At 46.9% G+C, this 21,887-nt stretch overlaps 1 protein-coding gene across 3 annotated transcripts in view; it reads right to left on the reverse strand.

Annotated features, from left to right (window-relative positions):
* Positions 1–4,756, reverse strand: part of Nav1 (neuron navigator 1) — a 246,086-nt gene extending 241,330 nt beyond the window's left edge. The window contains exon 1 of one of the 3 annotated variants that reach the window (XM_034513255.2): positions 4,407–4,756. The gene's annotated coding sequence lies outside the window, so the exon portion shown is untranslated. The remainder of the gene's footprint in view (positions 1–4,406) is intronic. The other 2 variants (XM_076941255.1, XM_076941256.1) reach the window with 2 other exon arrangements.
* Between the last annotated feature and the right edge of the window lie 17,131 nt (positions 4,757–21,887).

A 21,887-nucleotide genomic window follows, 5' to 3' on the forward strand; every position in this document is an offset into this window, starting at 1 on the left:
CAGGGTTATAGAGAGAGACCATGTCTCAAAAGGAAATAAGTTGTTAAATGTGTGGATTTTATGTTATATATATTTTCCCATGATAAAAATGTTCTTTTAGTGTGTCAAGCACAATGATAAAAAAAGATATAATTCGGCACTGTCCCATCCGGGAACAGGTACATTCTTTAACCCACGGTTTGTTGACAGAAAATCACAGATTATTGAAAAAGAAAAAGAAAATTTCCAGACTCATCTATCCCAGGATGCAAAGGTGGTTCAGTGAAGGAGAGTAAGGAAGTAAGCCCATGAGCAACATGAAGGGAAGAAAGAAGTCACATAGTTCATGAAGAAAAGAGCAGTTGGCACAGTACAGCATCCTTTCACAATATAAAAAGTTAGAAAGTTATAAATAGAAGTGAATCTTTTTTTGTTTTTTTGTTTTTTGTTGTTGTTGTTGTTTTTGTGTTTTGTTTTGTTTTTTTGTTTGTTTGTTTGTTTTTTGTTTTTTTTTTTTGTTTTTGTTTTTGTTTTTTGAGACAGGGTTTCTCTGTGTAGCCCTGGCTATCCTGGAACTCACTCTGTAGACCAGGCTGGCCTCAAACCCAGAAATCTGCCTGCCTCTGCCTCCCAAGTGCTGGGACTAAAGACATGCGCCACCACTGCCCGACAATAGAAGGGAATCTTTACCAGATCATAAAAGGCAAATATGAGACACCCATGGCTCACATCATATTAGATAGTGAAACACACAAGGCTCTTCCCTAAGATGGAGAACAAGAGGAAGACGCCTACTGTCCCCTCGGCTTCTCGGACAGCGTACTAAAAGTTACAGCCCAAGCAATCGGGCTAGGAAGGAAAGCACCTACCTAAACCAAAGTGGAAGAAGTAAAACTACCTTTATTCATAGCTGCTGTGGCCTCGGATATAGAAGAGTCCAAAATCATACACAAAAAACACTCCCGGGTAAGTTCAGCAGGTTATAAGATCAGCATACAAACATACTGGTGGTGAACAATTCGGAGAGGAAATTAAGAAACAAATCCGTTTAGGAAAGCTTTCAGAGCATCAGAGGACTGGCCATCAGAATAGTCCTGTAGTCCTTTGAAGTGGAAACATCTTGTTATTAACAGTCCTCGGTGAGGCTCATGCATCAGCGCCCCTGATTTTTCATGCATATTAGTACATCTCATATTAAAATTAAATAGAGCAAATAGATTTGATGAGGGTGGTAGTGGGGGCTTTCACAGGTCGTGCATCAGAAGCTGAATCAAATCCATGAGCCATTCAGATTAGTCTGGGTCCTAGCCATCCAGCCTCCCTTCTTGTCTTAGGAGTCACAGGAAGCTGGGAAGCAAAATCCCAGATCCCTTGGAGGAAACTAAGCCTGAGTCAGCCTCCCTAAGAGATTAGGCCCAAGCAACTGAGGAGGGTGTTTCCACTTAAAAAGTTGGTAATGCTTTTTTTAAATGTTTTTTTTTTTTTTTATTAAAAAGGAACTTTAAAAAAAGAAAAAGGAACTAAAAATGTTTTTAATTATTTATGTGTGTGTGTGTGTCTAGGGGGCAAGCAAGATGAAGTGTTTGCCAAGTATTGCCACACTTCTTAGATCCCAGTGTTCCACAGAAGAGCTGGTGGCTGGAGAGAGCTCTTCTCCCCTCTTCCTGTGTTTCTGCTTCTCTCTTTCCTGCTAACAGCTCAGGACTGCTGAGATCTGTGCATGCAAATACTGCAAACAAAGAGATCTACATACAAGATTTACTAAAGAGACCGACCTCTAGAAAGAGAGAGAAGGCTTGAGCCCTAGGCGGGCTCTGCAGCACCACAGCTGTGTGGCCAGAAGCCCAGCCCTTCCTTCAGGAGGCCTGAATTCTGGGCTGAAGGGAGAGGAGCAGGGGTTGGGCTGAGACACAGAGGTTCTTTTAAAATGCTAGTCCCATGATAAACCCTGTAAAGATTCAAAAGTACTTTAAAAGGGGAGAAGTCACATCAACTAAGACCGAAAGGATAAAAGATGAACAGGCTTGAAAAGGCGCTTTCATGCTTCCTGGAGCTCTTTCCTATTGGGCCAAGGCAGTGCCGGGACTGGGCTGTCACTTGGTCGGGCACACTTTGCTTAGCATGCCTGAGGCCTTGGAGTGCAGAGATTGTTCATATAAAGTTGAGATAGCAGACAGATTAGGCAAGGTGAGGACAAATGGCATTTCCGCAGGACAAGACTCAACAGGGCCACCAGATACCAAAACCTAGACTATTGTATGGGATGGTTTTAGGAGGTGAACAAACCCAAACAACTCCCAAAGAATAGATAGCTTGCCATTTGCATGAAATGGAGGGTGGGCTTTGGGTGCCATTAAGATTTTCCCTCCCAGTTTTATTAAGTTGGCAAATATTTATAAAGTGCTTACTGTGTGCTGGTCAGATTGAGTGATGGGGAAGGAAGGCCTGAATGAAGATTCTCACCTGTCTAAAATCCAAAGCAGAACCAAAGGCCTGCTCCCCAGGGAGTTAAGTCCAGCCCTCTGGAGGCCTCAGATTAGCAACAGCCCCCTTACCTGGCAACCTCAGGTAAAGGCCCCTGGAGGCTGACACAGAGCTGGAAAAAAAAAGTGTCTGTTCTTCCAGCAGGTTCTCTCTTTCTGGATGAACTTTAAGAACATGAGGACCACCGGGCAGGGGTGGCGGACGCCTTTAATCCCAGCACTTGGGAGGCAGAGGCAGGCAGATTTCTGGGTTTGAGGCCAGCCTGGTCTACAAAGTAAGTTCCAGGACAGCCAGGGCTACACAGAGAAACCCTGTCTTGAAAAACAAAACAAAACAAACAAACAAACAAACAAACAAAAAAAAAAAAAAGAAGAAGAAGAAGAAGAAGAACATGGACCAGAGCGAGAAAGGTGAAGAACTATTTGTTCTCGAATTTGAAGTCCATAGCACAGACAGACAGAGAAACTACAGTATTTATCTAGAACCCCGCCCCCCGTGTAAAGCACATCTCAGGGGACATCCATATTGCTGCTGCTCCCTTCCCAAGGTAAAAAGATGTGCCAACCAAAGCAGGATGAAAACACTAAGACAGAGGAATGGGTATCTTTGTCCCGAGGGAAGAGGTCAAGGTCTCTGGAGTGACTGTCTGCAAAGTCCTCCTTCTGCATCACAAGTGAGTGACAGTAACGGGGTTGGGGGTGGGTGCCAAAAGTCCAAGGATTTAAATAGGTGACACTGCAAGAATCTGTATGAGCCCATAGCCTTTGCCGGGAGAACTGGCCACAGGCTTCTCAGCATTGAATTTGAACCAGCCAATGGTATCCCAATGGCTGAAACAGGAAGCCAGATAAACAGTGTGTTATCAAGGGGGGATCCAGCACTTCCCTTAAGCCGGCGCCAGCTGCGCTCTCCGACCGTCCTAACAAAGTCCCATTGAGTCACCAGCTGATTTTCCTGTGTTCAGCTCCGGGGGACAAGGGACTCTCTTTGCTGGATGGGCATTACTCTAGTGCACTGCCCAAGCCACTCACCACTCAGGTCCGCCCCAGTTCCTTCCTGCCCTTTATGCCATCAGCACACTTGGCCAGCTCTCTATCCTATGGCCAGTCTTGGTAGAGTCTAAAGATTTAAAGGGTCCACAAAAACCCAGGCGCCGCACCCGCACCCTCAGGTGAGCATCTCTCTTACATTTTCCCAGCTTCTCTTTTTCTCTTCCCTCCTTTCTCCCCTGGGATGCTCTTTCTGCTCCCAGACGTCCTGGGCAGGCGCCAGAAGAAACAGCCTTGAAGAGAGCGCTTCTTCTCAGCGTATCCTCGGTGCAGGGGGATGGTAGTGGTGGCGGGGCAGTGCACATTTTCTGGAATAGCCTAGCCAGGTCACCTGCCCCAGCTGTTCCGTTAGTTCCTTCTGGGATGTTCGAAGAGTTAACTAGCTGTTTCAGATGTGTGTGTGTGTGTGTGTGTGTGTGTGTGGTCTGACTTGACTATGTGTGTTAGGATCTCTCTCTCTTTCTCTGTGTGTGCGTGTGTTTGTTTCTCTGTTTCTCTGATTCTCTCTCTCTCTCTCTCTCTCTCTCTCTCTCTCTCTCTCTCTCTCTCTCTCTCTCTCTCTCTGTGTGTGTGTAATAACACAGCATTTAGTGCCTTTGATTGCAGGAACTTAGCGCACTTTAAATGGCAGGTATTTCTTAGGAAGGGAAACTGAAGCTCAGAGGGTTGGAGTTAGATGGTCGCATTGTCAACCCTAGGACAGACGCAAGGTCCAGACGCGGCGTCTCGGCACTCGGGCGAAGCCACTAGCATCCCGGTTATTATCCCGCGCTTCTCCTGCGCCAGCCCTCAGCCTCTCTCGGGCACCAGACTCTCCTCCCTCGGGCTGACTCTAGCCTCGCCAAGTGCAGAGCTCAGCGCCACCGCCGCACCCGCCCCGTGCGGGCCACTCACCGGAGTGCCTCAGGTCCCGGGTTGTGGGTCCGCGCCGCCGCCGGGTCCCGGGTTGTGGGTCCGCGCATCGCCCGAGCAGCGCAGTGCCGGGCGTCCTCTCCTTGCGATCAGAAAGTTTCCCGGGGGTTCCGGGGCCCAGCCCGCTCCCCGCGCGAGTCTCAGCCCGCGCTGCGCGCTCCGGCCTCCAGCCTCTCACTAGGGCGGCCGCGGGCTCCGGCTCCACTACGAGAAGGAGGCGGCATCCTGAACAAAGTGCCGTCCCCCGGGCCGGGCGGCCGGGGGCGGAGCCTGGTGACCCGCTGCCCTAGGCACACGCCGGCTGCCTCGGCGGTGGGCCGAGCCGAGAGCGCCCGCGGCTCGGGGTGGGCGGGAGGGGAGGCCCGGCTGCGGATCGCCCTCGCTTTCCTCCCTGCACTGTGCCAGCTTAACCCGCAGAGGGGCGGAGGCATGGGTCCCTTCCAGACTTTGTCATTGGAAAGCTATTCCCGTAACCCTTTCCTGCGTTAGCCTTCCTGCCCCGCCTCCCCAGCCGGCCGGCCGCAGAAAGGCGGCTGCTGCGTGGCGGGGGCTACTCCGGGAGTTGTCAGGACAGGAAGCCTTAGCACAATTGAGCCTTTCCTTTACTGAAGGACTCGCCACCATCACTTCCAGGAGGAGTCCTCCGGCCCAAGTGCTCTACCTCAGTTGTTCCAGAGAAAGGTGCAGATGGATCGATGAGAATCCCAACCTGCTTCTGGAACCGCCCATCCATTTCCGTCCACTTTGGAACCCTGCAAGGGTCATGCTATCTGATCTGGGACCCAGGGGGGAGAGGTAATGGGAAGTCCCGGAAATTATGTAGCAAACAGTAGAGGTTCGGTTAACCAACTTTGCCCACCTTTCTGATCCCCACGCTACCCACCCTTCTTCCAGAGAAGTAGGAGGAGGAGGAAGAAGAGAGGGGAAATGACAAGACCGTACCCACATCCTTGTGCAACTATCTTCAGTGCAGAGACGGGACTGAGCTTAAGGCGCTTGCCTCCTGACCTGGGGGTTTCCAGACTGCAGCGAGCACACAGATAGAAATTAGGTGGACTGTGCTCCTAGCTCTGAGTGAGAGGGAACACCTGACACCGGAGACTCAGCACTCGAGGATCTTACTGTCACCCAGCTTTGGTCAACAATCAGGAAGACTGATTTATTTTCAGGGTGCTGTGGTTGGTGATTGGGAGAAAAAGCAAAATACCGATGACCTGGTCTTGGAATGGTCAGGATTAGAGTCCCCAGAGTCTTGCCTGAAGCTTTACCTAGTTGCTCAGAGTCATCAGATAAGGAGAAGTAGAAATAGACAGGGGCCTTCCCAGATAGTCAGGGAAATGAATTTAATATAATTTTTGTCGGCGAATGCACATTGTCCTTTGCAGGGATGAGAAGACTGCAGAATAATGCCTGCGAGGAGCCCCTTGCTCTGTGTCTAGTGGCTAACGGTGTAGGCTTTGAAGGCACACAGTCCAAGTCTGCTGCCACTGGATCTAACAGGTTCTTTTACCGGGCTACCTCACTTTCCTACAATGGCAGGTCTTGTAATGTTGCCAAAAGGATTAAAGGAGGTAATGCAGGTGACATGCTTGTGCCTGGCGGTAGTACATTCTCAATAAACAGAGTTGGGTTTTTTGGTTGTTGTTTTTTTTTTTTTTTTTTTTTTTTTTTTTTTGGTTTTTTTTGAGACAGGGTTTTTCTGTGTAGTCCTGGCTGTCCTGGAACTCACTCTGTAGACCAGGCTGGCCTCGAACTCAGAAATCTGCCTGCCTCTGCCTCCCAAGTGCTGGGATTAAAGGAGTGCGCCACCACCGCCCGGTTAATAAACAGAGTTTTAAGAGACTGCATTTAACTTGACACTCACTGGTTGGAATCCTCTCTTATTTTTCAGAGTTGCCCCACCCCCACCCCCACCCAGCCTGCACAGGGGTGCCTTGTCTTAAGAAGATGTTATTGTATATGGGTGACACATACCTGTAATCTCACCACTCAGGAGGCCACAGCAAAGGGATCATGAGTTTGAAGCCAACTTGGGTTACACAGAGAGACTCTCTTTCCTTGGTGCTCGCCCAATAGGGCTGCCTAGGTTTCTTTGGCCCTGAAGTCCCAAGGACAAAAGACTGTGAAAGTCATGCAAATGGGCGTCAGAAACTGAACTGCCCACTGATGTCAAGAAAATGAATGTCTGTGGGGCCCTTGCAGCCACACTGGTAATGTCAACATGGCATCACTCCTTGGGTACTTCCCAGAGTGGAAAGGCCAACGTGATACTTTTGTGAGATGTCAGTCTTATATTTAGATCAATATTTCTCTCCTGTGGCCCCGCCCCACAACACAGCTCTACCCCAAATGCCTCAAGCACGAATCTCCAGCAGTGAACTTGAGTTTGTGGGTAAACACAGGAGGGTGTCCACAGGTTGTGAAAGACCTCAGTCTTGTTGGGGTCACAGGCAGTGTGCCTGAAGGCTACCGAGAAGGAGCCATAGGTGAGAGAACCAGAGAAGAGCCAGGAGCCAGTATGGACAGAGTTCTCTTTGGAGAAGGGGCAGGGTCCTACCCATAAGTGTGCTCTGTCAAGTGCCTACCTTGTGAGTGGTTTTTGTCTGAACATTGATGATTCAGTTGCTCTGACTCAAACAAATGGATTTTCCTTAAATATGAAAATCAATGAGAGGTTAAAGACAAGGGCTGCAGATGGGGTCAGATGGAAGGAGCCAGAAGGATGCTTCGGAGTGGGGGTGGGGGGGCGGGAGGAGCAGATTGGTTGGTGAAAGGTAGGAGAGTGAATCAGGTTCTCAGTGGGGGACCTCGGCATGGCCACAATTTCCATCATGGAGAAGGTGGCTTCCAGGACCGCTGACCCCACTAAGGCAGGTCCTTTCTCTGCTGCTAAGCACCAGTTCTGCCTCAAGGCAGTTTGTTAACAAGAAGATTAATGTCAATGTGACAAACAGGGTTTTAAAAATCAGCCCAAGGAGCTTGTGGTCAGCCCATTGAGTCTCAGACCTGGCCGAGGATGAGAGCATTGGAAGCCCCAGAAAGCATTGGAAAAAAAATTTTTTTTTTCTGCCACAGCCTGATTGCTTTGTAGGGTGGGGTGGATCTCTTCTTCCTATGCTGAGCTCTGTAAGCCAGTGTTCAATTGTCCTGCCACTGGGGTCACCCGATGTGAGACTTTGGGCATTTGAATAGAATCATGGTCTCTGCATTCCCTGTGGCCCATAACAGGGCAGTCCTGACCCTCCTTGCTTCTTTCAGGGCTCTTAGAGCAGTTTGCAGGGAGGTTGGCAGGGATATGAAGACAGTACGTGGCTTCATTTTCTTCAGCAAGAAACAGACATTGTTAGTGCACTTGAGGTGGAGTCCAGGGACCTTCTGACTTCCTCCTTCGAAGCCAGTGGAAAAACACTGGGCCTGGCTGCAGAGGACATGATTCCCTCTATGCCCGGCCGGTACCACTTACTGAAGTACATCACCTCAGTTTGCTCATCAGTGAAAGTGGGTTTCCACCCAGGGGACATCAGTGCACACTACCAAGGCTGTGGTATCAGTGAGATCTCATAGAAGGGGGTGTGGCTTACACAATGCCACTCAAGCATATGCAGAAGAACAGTAATCACATAGGAAGTACCAGGTCATACTCAGCCCTGCCCCCACCCACATGGGTCATGCCCAGCTCCTGCCCCTGCACAGGTCCCCCCAACCCTCACAACACCCTCACTTTACTGGTTGTGGCCTCAGTGCTGCGAAGTATATTTTTGAGAGATAGAAATCTGTTTATGCATAGTCCTGTCCTCTCTAGCTTGGTTGATTAGCCAGCAAGGGGCTTCTGGTGCAGCCAGAATGCTTTGCCCCTGCCCTGTTTTTGGCCACTCTGACCTCATGATGCTGGCCCTGGGTTCTGCTCTTAACGTCGATTGCTAGAGTGAAGGAGGGCCCAGGAGGAACAGTCTGTGGGGAAAGCTGGCATAGCAATGAACGTTTTATGAGAGCCAGCAAGTCACTGCCTTATCGGGAAGATGAGCTTCTCCCTCTTACCAGGAAGTGAGATGTGCAGAGAGCCAGTGTTTTTCCAAAGATGGCCTTTGGAGAGGAGTGTTCCTTTAAGGGCCAGGAAAGTAGGAGTGGGGCTGGTGGAGAGAAACTGGACCCCTTTAAGAAGCCTGTCTCTGGCAGGCTTTGTAGTCCTGGAGGTAATGAGAGTTTGTTCACTTACATGCACTTGCTGGGTGTCTGTAGCTACTTTAAGCACTCAACCTATACCAAGCTTATACAAGCCTATATAATAAGCATCAGGGGTATTTTTTTTTTTTTTTGCCTTTTATCAAAAGCCTTAAAGTTTCATTTTTAAAAATGTGTTTGTGTGTGCAAGTGTATGTGTGTTTAGTGTGTGTAGGAGGTATGTGTGCAAGAGAATAGCCCTAGGCATCATTCTCAGGAATGCTGTCCACTTCCTTTGAGATAGGATCTTTCACTGGGCTGGAGATCACCAATTAGACCAGACTGTCTGGTCTGAGATGAGAGTCCCAAGGGTCTGCCTGCCTCCACCTCCCCAGCGCTGGGATCTATTTGGTTCAGCGGATTGTCCTCAGGTCTCTGCTGATGGGAGTCATCCCCTGCACCCCTCCACTGACCCTCCTCACACACCCTTAAAAAGTTGTTTTTTTTTTTGTTTTGGTTTTTTTTTTTTGTTTTTGTTTTTTTGTTTTAAAGACAGGATCAGGATGGGGAGCTGGAGAGGTGGCTCAGCAGTTAAGAGAACTGGCTGCTATTCTGGAGGTTCCAGATTTAATTCCTGGCACCCACAGGGAAGCTCACAAAAGCCTGTAACTCAGTTTCAGGCATCTGGCACCCTCTTCTGGACTCTACAGGCATTAAATACAGAAGCGGTGCACAGACATATATGCAGGCAAAACACCCAGACAGCATTAAAAAAAAAAAAAAAAAAAGATAGGACACGATATTTATATAGCCTAGTCAGGCCTGAAACTCCTTGGCTCAAGTGATCCCCCTGCTGAACAGTAAGAACTGCAGATGCAAACCACCAGGCCTGGCCATTCATTAAGTGTCCTTTTTAAAAATTTATTTATTTATTTATTTATTTATTTATTTATTTATTTATTTACTGTTTATTTCTTTATTTACTGTGTATTATCTCGCCCATTGGTGCACACGTATGTGCAGCATATGTATGGAAGTCAGAGGACGAGACTTGTAGAAATTGATTCTCTCCTTCTATCATGCGGATCCTGGGGATTGAATTCAGGTCATCACGTTTGCAGGCAAGTGCCTTTACAGGCCGAGCCACAGATATCAGGCCCCATGGCTATCATTTTTATTTCTCTTTTACAAGCAAAGAAACTGAGGTTAAGTATCTTGTGTGTGTGTGGTGGGGCTGAGGTGGGGGTGTCTCGAGTTTTTTTATGTGCTGGAGCCAGGATTTAACCGCATGCCATCAGATCATAAAGTCCACTCCTTAGAGGACTATGCATGTCCAGAGGAACTCAGACTATGGCTGAGTGGATAGTGGGGAGGGGCCCTGCCATAAACTAGCTTAGTGCATACCTTTATTTATTTTCTTTTGACAGCTTTACTGATGTATACTTTACTGTAAAACTTACCCAACATAAGTGTCAAACTGATTTGTTGCAAATCCACAGAGTTGTCTGATCATCACTATATTCAACATTTAGAACATTTCCCAAGCCAGGCGATGGTGGTGCCTCCCAGGAGGCAGAGGAAGATGGATCTCTGAGTTCAAGTCCAGCCTGTCTACAGGGTGAGTTCCAGGACAGCCAGGGCTGCATATACAGAGAAACCCTGTCTTGGGGAAGCGGGAAGGGAAGGGATAGAAGGAAGGTAGGCAGCGGATGGAGAGAACATTTCCTTCAAGTTTCTCACAGGGCACGCCTTTGGGCTGAGCCTCAGCGTCTTCATCTGTAAGGGTAATAATACTGCCAGTCTCACAGGACTGTTAGCATGAAGTGGGATGTCTAAGTGGTTCGTGGCTTACAGGGCATCAGCTCTTGACACCAGTATTACGATATAGTCTCTTGGTCATCAGAACACAGATTTTTAGACGGGAAGTGCCATAAGGACTGTTGAATCGCACCCCCTTCCTTTAACTGAAAGACACTAAGGTGCCAAGATGCCTGGCAACTTTTCAAGTGAGGACACATAGTATCCATGGCAGAGCTGGAGCTGGAATCCAGGTTTCTTGGTTGGTAGTTCAATGTACCCTCTTCTTCCGAGACATTTTCCTTCTGTGGCGCAGGGACGGCATTGTTCCACACCACTGCCATTGTGGGCCTCCAGAGCAATGCTGACAGGCAGTCAAGGACCCTGGGAGCTTGCTTAGCAGTCTGGCCTTGAAGCAGAGGAGGCAGCTGGAGCAGGCTGTGTGCAGAATCAGGAGACGATAGCCAATGTGGAGGCTGAGACAGGAATGTCCATTGTCAGAAACGGGCATGCATTAACCCGAAGAATGGAGGGCTCTGATGGGCCAAGTCAGCAGCTCTCCACAGAGCACACATGCAAGGCCAGCTCCGTGGGCTTGTGAACATGCACAGTGGCACAGTGCCTCGTGCTTAGAAGGGCCTCTACTTGGCTTAATGCCTGCTATTCTGACATTCTTGGCATTTTAAAGCAAAGAATCACACAGTTTTGATCAGCACTAAAAATTTTAAATCGTATAACTAACTATCTTTGCCCACAAGGCAGGGCAGAGCATGGGATCTTAAGGCTCCATCAAGGAATCATGTCTCCACACAGAATATCGAGAGGGCAAAGGACTGGGCGTTCTATTGTCCTACCTGCTCCAGAGGATAAAGCAAGGGGGATCTCCTGAGTTCTGGAGTTTGGGGTTAGCCTGGACAACACAACCAGACCCATCATACAAAGGAAGGAAGGAGAGGGGGACCAGGGAAAGAAAGAGCATCAGAAGAGGACAGAGAGGTCAGGGAAAAAACAAAGGTGGATGTGTGGTGTGCACCAGCTATGCTAGCACTAGGGGGTGAGGCAATTTTACAGCAAACTCAAAGCCAGAATGGGCTACATAGCAAAGAGCAGGCCAACCAGAGCCACACAGCAAAATCCCATCTCAGATACACACACACACACGTATATGTATACACATATGTATGTATATGTATATACACATATACATACACATATACAAGCAAAAGAAGTTGTGAGGCAACTTGCATACTATGAACCAACTATGTAAAAGATGGCTCACAAAACTATATGTATATATACATATATATGTGTATATATATATATACATATATGAAATACTAAGAGAGGTGTTTTTGAGAGGATGCGTTAGTTACTTCTTTTGTTACTAAGACAGAATACCCAACAAGAGCAACTTAAGGGAGGAGGTTTATTGGGGCTACAGTTTAGAAGGTACAGTTTCTCGCATTGGTAAAAACATGGCTGGAAGAGCTTGTTGCTACAGGTTACATGGAATGATGAACGGGAAGCCCTGAGCTCCAATGGCAGTGGGTGGGCTCTGGCTCTTAAGTCTTCCTCTGCCACCCAGGGACCTAGCTCCTGTGCATTGCCTCCTTTTTCAATAGGGTCTATACCCTCCCAAAATAGCATCAGTTGGGAACCAGGTATTTAAATCCTGAGCCTGTCTGTGGTGGTTTGAATGAGAATTGCCCCCATAGGCTCATGTATGTCAATGCTTAATCACCATGGAGTGGAACTGTTTGAAAAAAATTAGAAGGATTAGGGGGCATGGCCTTGCTGAAGTGGGTGTGGCCTTGCTGGAGGAAGTGTGTCACTGGAGGTGGGCTTTGAGGTTTCAAAAGTCCATACCAGGCCTAGTACACACCCCAGGTTTCTCTGCCTGTGGATCAGGATGTAGTTCTCGTCTACTGCTCCAGAGCCTGCCACCATGCTTCCCACCGTGATAAGACTAAACTTCTGAAACTGTAAGCAAGCACTCAATTAAATGCTTTCTTTCATAAGAGTTGCCTTGGTTATGCTGTCTCTCCACAGACTAGAACAGTGACTAAGACGGGGACATTTCACATTCAACTCATAGCAGAGAAGAAAGCGAGGGACATGTAGAGCATGGAGGCCAGAGTAATAGACAGAGGCAAAGAAAGAATCCAGTCATGACAGGGTTGGGGGGCAGAGGTGGTGCTGGAGGAGGGAGAGCTGAGTGTGGGAAGAGAGAGAAAGGAGCCATGGACCGTTAGATGAGACGGAGATAGGCCGCCAAGGCGACTGTGGAGGCAGTGGACAAGACAGGATGGGGTTAGGCAGGACAGAGAAACAGGCGTTTGAACTTGTCAGGTACAGTGTGGCCCGATGGATGACACAAGCTTTGAAGTTAATTAAGGGGGCAATAAAGCCTCACTGTCACAACATTCTAAGTATCCAACTTAACCTCAGCTGAGCAGAAATGCTCCTACAATGCCCCTGTGGCAGGTTTCCAAGGAGGACATAGTGAGGTGATATTGGTGAAGCCAGTGTCTGGCTTAGACTAAGAATCCCCAAGGCTCCTCAATATCAAGCAGCCATCCACTGTATGTGTGAGAGGGAGGTGTATGTGCAGGTATGTGGGTGTATGTACATGTGGTGGTGGTGCGTGTGCACATGTGTTCATGTATACGTAGAAGCCAGAGGTCAACCCCGAGTGCTGCTCCTCGGGAGCCACCAGCCTCGTCTTCTGAGACGTGGGCATTCATTGGGACGTAGGCGACCTGGCCAGTAAGCTCCACGGATGCATCTGTCACTACCTCTCCAGCACTGGTATTACAGGATCAGACCACCTGGGTGTGACATGTACTGCCACACACATGTGGAGGGTAGAGGACAGCTTTACAGAATTGAGTCTTTCCTTCCACAGTGGCGTTTGGGGGCATTGAACTCAGGTTGTCAGGCTCGGTGGCAAGTGGCTCTCCCCAGTGAGCCATCTCCCCAGTCTGCACCTGGAGTTTTATTTGCGTGCTGGGGGATGAGCTCACACCCTCATGCTTCTGCAGCATATGTTTTATTCACTAGCCAAACCCATCTTACCAGCTCCGAAGAAACAGGCTTCTAAAGCAGTGTTTCTCAACCTGTGGGTCGCGACCCCCTGGCCAACCCTTCATCTCAAGGAAAAATATCTTTACATTACGATTCATAGCAGCAACAGATTTACAGTTATGAAGCCGTAACAAAAATAATTTTATGGTTTGGGGTTTGCCACAACATGAGGAACTGTATTAAAGGGCCGAAGCCTTAGGAAGATTGAGAACCATTGTAAAACCATCCACACTTCTGGCTTCCTGGAAGAGCCTGGATTCTGAGCTCCACCCTGAAAAGTTCTGGGCTCCATTGGCCAGGAAGAGAAATTGGCTGCAATCCAGGGGCTAGGGCGCTACCTAGAGAAGGAGAAGAATCCCTTCCCCCATTCCTATGCTGTAACATCCAAGGAAGCTGAAACTGCTGAGGTTGCCGCTGTGGCATTTCCAGGGTAAAAATGCTTGGTCAGTGCTGATCTGAGTTTTCCCAGCCTTCACTCACTGCCCTTTCAGGCACTCCCCGAAATCCGAGGAGTGCTTCGGTGACTGATGGGCCAAGCTGTGGCTGCCGCCTTCTTGTTAGTACAGATGTGCTTCGCAGCAGCTGTGACGGAAAGCCACACCTGTTGTCTACATCAGCTGCTGTAACTCTACTCCTAGGAAAGCAGGCTAGTGGGGAGGCCTCTGCCAAGTCCCCCTTTTCAAAGGCATGTGGAAAAGCAGGCATCTGCCCGTTACAGCAGCAGGAGAGCCTGCTTGGTAGGTCGTGGGGCCCTGGGAATCTCAGCCACTAACTGGAGTCTCCCAATTCAGCCTTATCCCAACTGTATGCGAGCCAGAGCCCCTTCCTCACTCCCCCATCACGTTGGAGTGGGGAAAACTGAGAAGCAGGAAGATGGCAGGGAAGTCATGCTGTTTCCAAGGAACCAGATGTTTCTAGGATCTCTGATTTCCCTGGGGACCTTCATATTTAACAAGGTGGCCTGAGCTAAAAAGAGGCGGTGCAAAGGAGTGAACTGCAAAATGGACTGGGGACGTGAAGAAAAGAAAAAAAAAAAAAAAAGACGCCAAGGATACGGATGAGCAGAGCCTGCTTTTTCCTGGGCATCAGTCACGGAGACACTTGCCATGGAGACCCGACACTACTAAGGGAGAATTCCGTTCCACTGAGCAGCCTTGGGTGTGACTGGGCTGGCGTTCGTGAGACCGGAACACCAGTCATTCCCAGAGCCCGGAGAGGCATGAGTCCCTCGTTGACATCCTGGGTACTAGGAAGAATCCAGAAACCCCAGGTCTTTGCGAAATCTTAGCAAGACAAATCCAAGTTACACACTCTCTGTCACCTAGAGCCACACAGTAAGTCGCACGTGCCAATACACATTAAAAACCTGGCGGTGAAAAGCAGATGGTGAACTGGCATTGCTGATGTCTGCGGGGTATGCTCACATCTACATCAACGCCTTTAATGAACACACGCCACTTCTTGTTCAGGGGAGGAATCTCGGTCGGCATATTAGAATGGTGCCAAGGCCTCAGCAGGACAGCACCCTGTAATCCCCCAGCAGCCCTGGCAGAGCCCGGAAGAGATGGCGCATGTGGCAGGCGGAGCCCCGCCAGATGTAGGACACTGCTGACCCCTGCTGGTGTGGGCGCGTCTGCAGGGAAGAGCCACAGGGAGAATGTAAGACTGGAAAAACCTAGCAATCCGTCTGGGAGGGGTAGGAAGAAATACCCCAGCTCAGAATCTCCCCATCTGGAGATCCTTTGAGGAGACAAAGCAGAAATTAGAATAAAACCCAGACTGGATTTTCTGAGGGGAGTGCGACAGACTAGCAAGCGTGTCCTCCCTCCAGCCTCTGTGGCCTGGAAAACCCTGGGGCCAGTCCTCTTGAAACTAAACTGGGAAACCGTTAGCAACACTCATTGCCAAATGCAATCATCAGGGCGACAAAAATAAAAGGGGGCGAGGGAGGGAGGAGGGAAAGAAAGACAATATTCTCGAGTAGCTCAATAGTTTTCAATCAGGATCATTGTCTCCCTTCCTCCCTCCCTCCGTCCCTCCCTCCGTCCCTCCCTCCCTCCCTCCCTCCTTTTCTCCCTCCCTTTTTCCCTCCTTCCCTCTTTCCAGAGTAGTTTCCTTATTCCAGTACAGAAACCTTGTATTTCAGCTTGATTTCCTGTGCTGTGACATTCCCCTTCAACCAGAGGCTGCCTTTAATACTTTCCTTTCTGTGAGAGATGTTGCTATCATGGTGTCTGGGTGCCTCCTGCTAAGAAACCTGACATCTAGAGTATTTGCATTGTGGCTGAAATTTTTTTCAAACTAGTTTTACCCACAGGAAAAGCACAAAACCCAACTATCCTGGGATCTCTACTGAAATAATCACAGGGACCCAAGGGGCACCAGGGCCCTACTAATTCCAACAAACGCAGTCCAGAGGCTCCAAGCAGAAGCAAAAGCCACTCATTGCTAACCCTTTTTTTCTACCCGGAACTGGGTTAACAAGACCCTGCATTCACTCCAGTGCACACTACACACCATTGAGGGTGTATACAGAGTTCTCTAAGCTGCCATCGTGTGGCCGTCTCTGGGCACAGCACTGAATCTGTTCCTATGGAGGAACTGTGGCTTCTCACAACTGCCTCTAACCTGCTTGTTCTGCTTCTCACCCTTCCCCTCATCTTTCTCTCTTTTGTGGTATGCTGGGAACGGAACCCAAGGCCTCGAACATAAGCGCACACTCCACCATCAAACTAGATCACTAGCCTCTGGTTCTCATTTTATTTAACCTCTGCAGCATTTGACACCTGCTATGCGCTTATGCTTATTTGTATAAAATTATTGTGAAACATTTTAGATCTATAAGAGGCATAGAAAATAATACAACAAGGAATTGTTCTGGTAGTATCCTTTAGAGAAGCGGACAGTAGATGTGTGTGCAGGTAGACAGACAGGTAGACAGACACATAAGGAGGAGGAGACACATGCACTAAATGCTGCCAAATACCAAGTTCTACAGAATGGGCCAGCAAGCTGAGGTTAGCGAAAGACAGTAGTGTAGTTACAAAGCCAGCAGACTCAGTTTAGGTGCCAAGGCTGGAAACATCGGTGCTCCAGGTAGAAGTAAGACAAGCAAGGGAGTTCTTCGTGAGTGAGGAGGAAGTCATCTTCAGTTCAGCTTAGAGCATCTGATTGGACAGGCTCCCTCCTGTCAGGGAAGACTGTTTGCTTTATTAATTCTTCTAATTTAAATGTTAATCTCATCCCCCAAATACCACAACAGAAAGCTCTAAAATAATGTTTGACCAATTATCTGGACACCGCATGGCTCAGACAAGCTGGCAATTTATACATGTAGCCGCTACAACTGTATTGTGGAGTTTAGGAAATAAAAACATTACAGACATAGTTTACGCCCCTCTTCCATTGCCTTTCTTTCTCTACCCACAGAGTAAACCCTGTTTTGAATTTGCTGTTTATCTTTGTCTCACACATTTATAATTTTACCCCACCCTATGCAGCACTTTTTTGTTTGTTTGGTTGGTTGGTTTTGTTGTTGTTTTCAAGACAGGATTTCTCTGTATAGCCCTGGCTGTCCTGGAACTCACTCTGTAGACCAGGCTGGCCTCGAACTCAGAAATCTGCCTGCCTCTGCCTCCCAAGTGCTGGGACTAAAGGTGTGCACCACCACTGCCCAGCTCTGCACGTTTTAACTGGTAAATTCTACAGCTTTCCTTCCTGGATCAACATTATACTGTAGGGTTTATCTGCATTGATGCATATAAGTTTAGCTTATTCGTTTCTACCACTTTTAATATTGCATTGTGCAATAATCCATTTGTTTTATTGTATAGTTTTTTGTTATTTTAAATGGTTTCTATGAAAATTTTGATTTCTGTTTCTGGAGAGTTGGCTTAGTTAGGGTTTTACTGCTGTGAACAGACCCCATGACCAAGGCAGCTCTTATAAGGACAACATTTAATTGGGGCTGGTTTACAGGTTCAGAGGTTCAGCCCACTATCATCAAGGTATAAGCATAGCAGTGTCCAGGCAGGCACGGTACAGGAGGAGCTGAGAGTTCTACATTTTCATCCGAAGGCCGCTAGGAGAAGACTGTCTTCCAGGCAGCTAGGATGAGGGTCTTAAAGCCCATGCCTACAGTGACACACTTCTTCCAACAAGGACACACCTCCAAATAGTGTCACTCCCTGGGCCAAGCATATTCAAACTACCACAAGAGTGATCTAGAGTTTAAACCTTGGACCTCGCACATGCTCGGCACGCACTCTACCATTGATCTACAGCCCCAGTCCTTGAGATTCTTGCATACTTCTTGTGGTGCGCATTTGCATTTTTTACAAGTCTACCAAGGAATGAGATTGGCGTCTGGACACTTTTCACACGACAGCATCTTTGCCAACACTTGGCATGGTTACCACCCCCTTTTTCATATCCATGTTGTTATGGGGCTACATCAGGTTTTTAGCTATATTAGCACAGTCAAAAAATCACTTATAATTCATTCTTTAATAGTATCGCCTTCTATCTCTCGTCTCCTAATCTTTTCCCAGTTCTGCCCTTGACTCTCTCCTCTTTGATTTGAAGAATTACATATTGTGACCAGTTGCCCTTTTTTCAAGTAGACACTTTCTGCTCATTTTTTCCAAATTAGTGGCTTCTGTCTCTTCCCAACATAATGGTTTTTAGTAAGGTATAATATACATAATTCACTCGTTTTAAGTATATAATTTAATGATTTTTAGAAATCAATTTAAAGAGTTGTGTAACTGTTGCCACAGTCCAGTTTTAGAACATTTCCAACACCACAAAGCAATCCCTCCCACCACATGCAACCAGCTCCAGTTCCCACCCCGAGCCACAGACAACCACTAATGTGCTTTCTGTCTCATAATTTTGCTTTTCTAGACATTTTGAGTAGATGAAATGATATGACATGAGCTCTTTTGCATCTGTCTCTTTTCAGTTTGAAAAATGTCTTTTAAGGTTTGTTCAGACTGAAGTTGAACTGGTTACTTTTCTTTGCCGTAGAGTAGTGCTTTCTCATATGAACAGGGAACATCCCCTTTGTTTGGCAGTCAGTGAGTATCTGGTATAACTCGCAAGAAACAGATCTCAAGATCAACAGATCTCACTTGTAACCTTGCAACCCAGGACTCAAGAGTCATATGTTGGAGGATTGCCATAAGTTTGAGGTCAGTCTGGGCTGCATAGCAATATCTTGTCTTTTTTTAAAGCTTTATTTATTTAATGTATATAAGTACATTGTACTGTGCATTGGATCCCATTACAGATGGTTGTGAGCCACCATGTGGTTGCTGGGAATTGAACTCAGGACCTCTGGAAGAGCAGTCAGTGCACTTAACCACTGAGCCATCTCTCTAGTCCCTGATCCTGTCTTAAAAACAAAACAAACATGAAATAATAAAGAAAACATGAGAGAGAAAGAGAGAGAGAGAGAGAGAGAGAGAGAGAGAGAGAAAGAGAGAAAGAGAGAGATGGGGGGACAAGAGGCTACAAATAATCACATAAGATGTATGTGGTATAAACATTTCATTTTTAAAAAGATTTATTTTATTATCACCAAAACTTCATTCAATCCACAGCTGGATAAACACAAAGAAAATTACACAGTGCATTACACACAATTGCTGGAAACCAAAGACAAAGAAAAGTCTTATAAAGAACCATCAGAAGAAATAAAAACACGTTTCTTGCAATGTTTGTTTTTTAATCTTGGTGATGGCTTTAAATCCTGCATATCTTTGGCTTGCCCACATCTTCTTCCAAGGGATGCTGTATCATTTCCTGCATAGCTTCACAACTGCACATGCCTACTTCCCTCTGCTTGGCTGGTATGATCTTACAGATATGCATTTATTTTTACAAAAGCCATAAACCCCAGCATACCTTTGGAAGTTTTAAATAACTTGCAAAAAATGCATCTTCACCTATGTAGTTAACATTTCTGATGCTCTTAATTTCCTTTTAAATTCATATTTATTTCTTGGTAGGTGTGTCATGGTGTGTGTGTGTGTGTGTGTGTGTGTGTGTGTGTGTGTGATGTGTGGAGGTCACAGGATACCCACAAGAGAAGGTTCTCTCCTTCTACCATGTGGGCTCCAATGATTAAACACAGGACACCAGACTTGTCAGCAGGTGCCTTTAACCTCTGAGCTCGCTTACTGGAACTAGAGCCAGAATGCAGCTTTGACAGGTTTAGGCCAGTAAAGCCTTGCTCCCCTCTCTTCCATCCATGTTGTTTCCATTGAGAACTAGAACGCCATCCTTTTCTCTGTCTTTTCTCTTCTGCCTTGAGACTTCCTATAACAACTGTTGAGGATGAATTATTTTACTTTTTGTCTCTGGAAATGTCTTTATTTCACTTTAAAATTTAATCAACTTTATTGAGATGTAATTTTCATACCACACAACTTACTCACAAAAAGGTATATTGAACTTTATTTTATTTTTAAAATAAAAAAAATGTGTGTAAGCAGGGTGTTGGTGGTGCATACCTTTAATCTTGGCAATTGGGAGGTGGGAGCAGGCAGATCTTTGAGTTTGAGGCCAGCCTGGTGTATGCCATGGCATGTGTAGGGGTCAGAAGGCAACAGTCAGGAGTCTGTTTTCTCCTTCTATTATATAGGTTCCATGGATCAAGTTCTGGCTTGTTAGCAAGTGCCTTCACCCACAGAGCCATCAGGCTGACCAAATTTTATAACATTTTTATTGGTATCCATTACAGGTGAGTTTTCATCCCTCCTTGCTCAGCCTGGTCCCACCACCACTAATCTTCTCCTTGCCTTTGTAGATTTGCCTGTTTGAGGGATTTTGTGTATATAAATAGCATTGCACACTGCATAGTCTCTTGTGCCTGGCTTCTTTACTATGAACATCTTCAATGTTTATCTTTTTCTGGTTTATAAATAGTATTTATCCCCCTTTTATTGATAAATCATATTGCCTTGCTTTTTTTTTTTTTTTTTTTGTGATACTTGAACCCAGGATCTATCACATATGTTGGACAAGTGATCTACAAATAATCCCCTTTTAATTAGAAAATTAATTGCATTTATTTATTTGTTCTCTCTCTCTCTCTATGTCTGTCTCTTTGTCTCTCTATGTCTGTCTCTTTGTCTCTCTCTGTCTCTCTGTGCGTGTGTGCACCTGTGTACGTGTGCATGAATCAACGCATGTCTGTGGAGGTCAGAGGACAACTGTGGCAGTCAATTCTCTCCTTCTACTGTGTAGGTCCTGGAGATGGAACTCAGGTCATCAGGTTTAGTGACAGATGCCCCCCCCCCTTTTTTTTTTTTTTTTGGAATGGTCTCTCATTAAGTTCCTCAAGTTAGTCTTGATCTAACTGGAAGTGGAAATTTCTGATTTCTTTGGAGACTTGGTTGTGTCATGTGATGTGTTTTGGGAAACTGTCTTATGAGAGGATGTTTTGTTGAGAACAGACATGTGGTGTTTTTCTAGAAGCTGCCTGGGAAAAGGGCACGTGATGTTTTGCTGGAGGATGCTTGAGAGGGCACGTGATGTTTTGCTGGAGGATGCTTGAGAGGACACGTGATGTTTGGAAAGGGTATAAGTACAACCCAACAGCCTTGGTTCTTCTTGACACTCTGCTGGTCTTCATTGGACTTTGCTGGCTGCAACGATACTGTGGCATTGGTTCGCCTTGCCTTCCTTGCTGATCATCATTTGTCATGATTTTTGTAGAGAGAAACGCACCAAAGAACTTCTTGTGATATTCTGGCAGCTTATGGCCACTTCTGAAAACTCAGGCTGATTGGCAGAGCTTGTGGTTTCTTCTGTATTGAACTGAATGGTGTTTATGAATGGTTTGAGCTACCGCTGCCGATTCATGTGAACGGAACTGCTGATACAACAATGAAGATTGGAATCACCCCAAAGAACTATTTCTAAACAGGTCCTCATTCTCCTTCTCCCTATTAACCTTTCCTTTCTACTACCTCTGGTGGATGGTGGGCTAGAAGGGAGCTTAAAGCATTTAAGAACCATCATTAAAGTACGTTTTGAAAAATCTAAGCCTACACTGTCTTAGTTAGAGTTTGCATTGCTGTGAAGAGACAGCATTACCAAGACAACTATAAGCTCTGGGAATGGGCTGTACTACCCACAACAGATGGTTGTGTATCGCTTCTCTATCTGACCAGCAGACAGGAATGACGCAATTCGGAGTTCTTCTCAACGCAGTTTATTCAGGATCCTTTACCATCCTCTCTCTCTCTGGAAGCCCCTCTCTCTCTCAGCCCCTTAACGGCCGTCCTTTTATACCCCTGCCTGTCCCAATCAGCACCTGCCACATAGGCATGCCTCATTGGTGCACCTCAAACAGCCCAATTCTGGGTGGCAGCGAATCTGCGCAGTAGTTCTTCGGTCGTGGCTCTGTCAGGG

Source organism: Arvicanthis niloticus, chromosome 10 (genome assembly GCF_011762505.2).
Source record: "Arvicanthis niloticus isolate mArvNil1 chromosome 10, mArvNil1.pat.X, whole genome shotgun sequence".
NCBI classification, from domain to species: Eukaryota; Metazoa; Chordata; class Mammalia; order Rodentia; family Muridae; genus Arvicanthis; species Arvicanthis niloticus.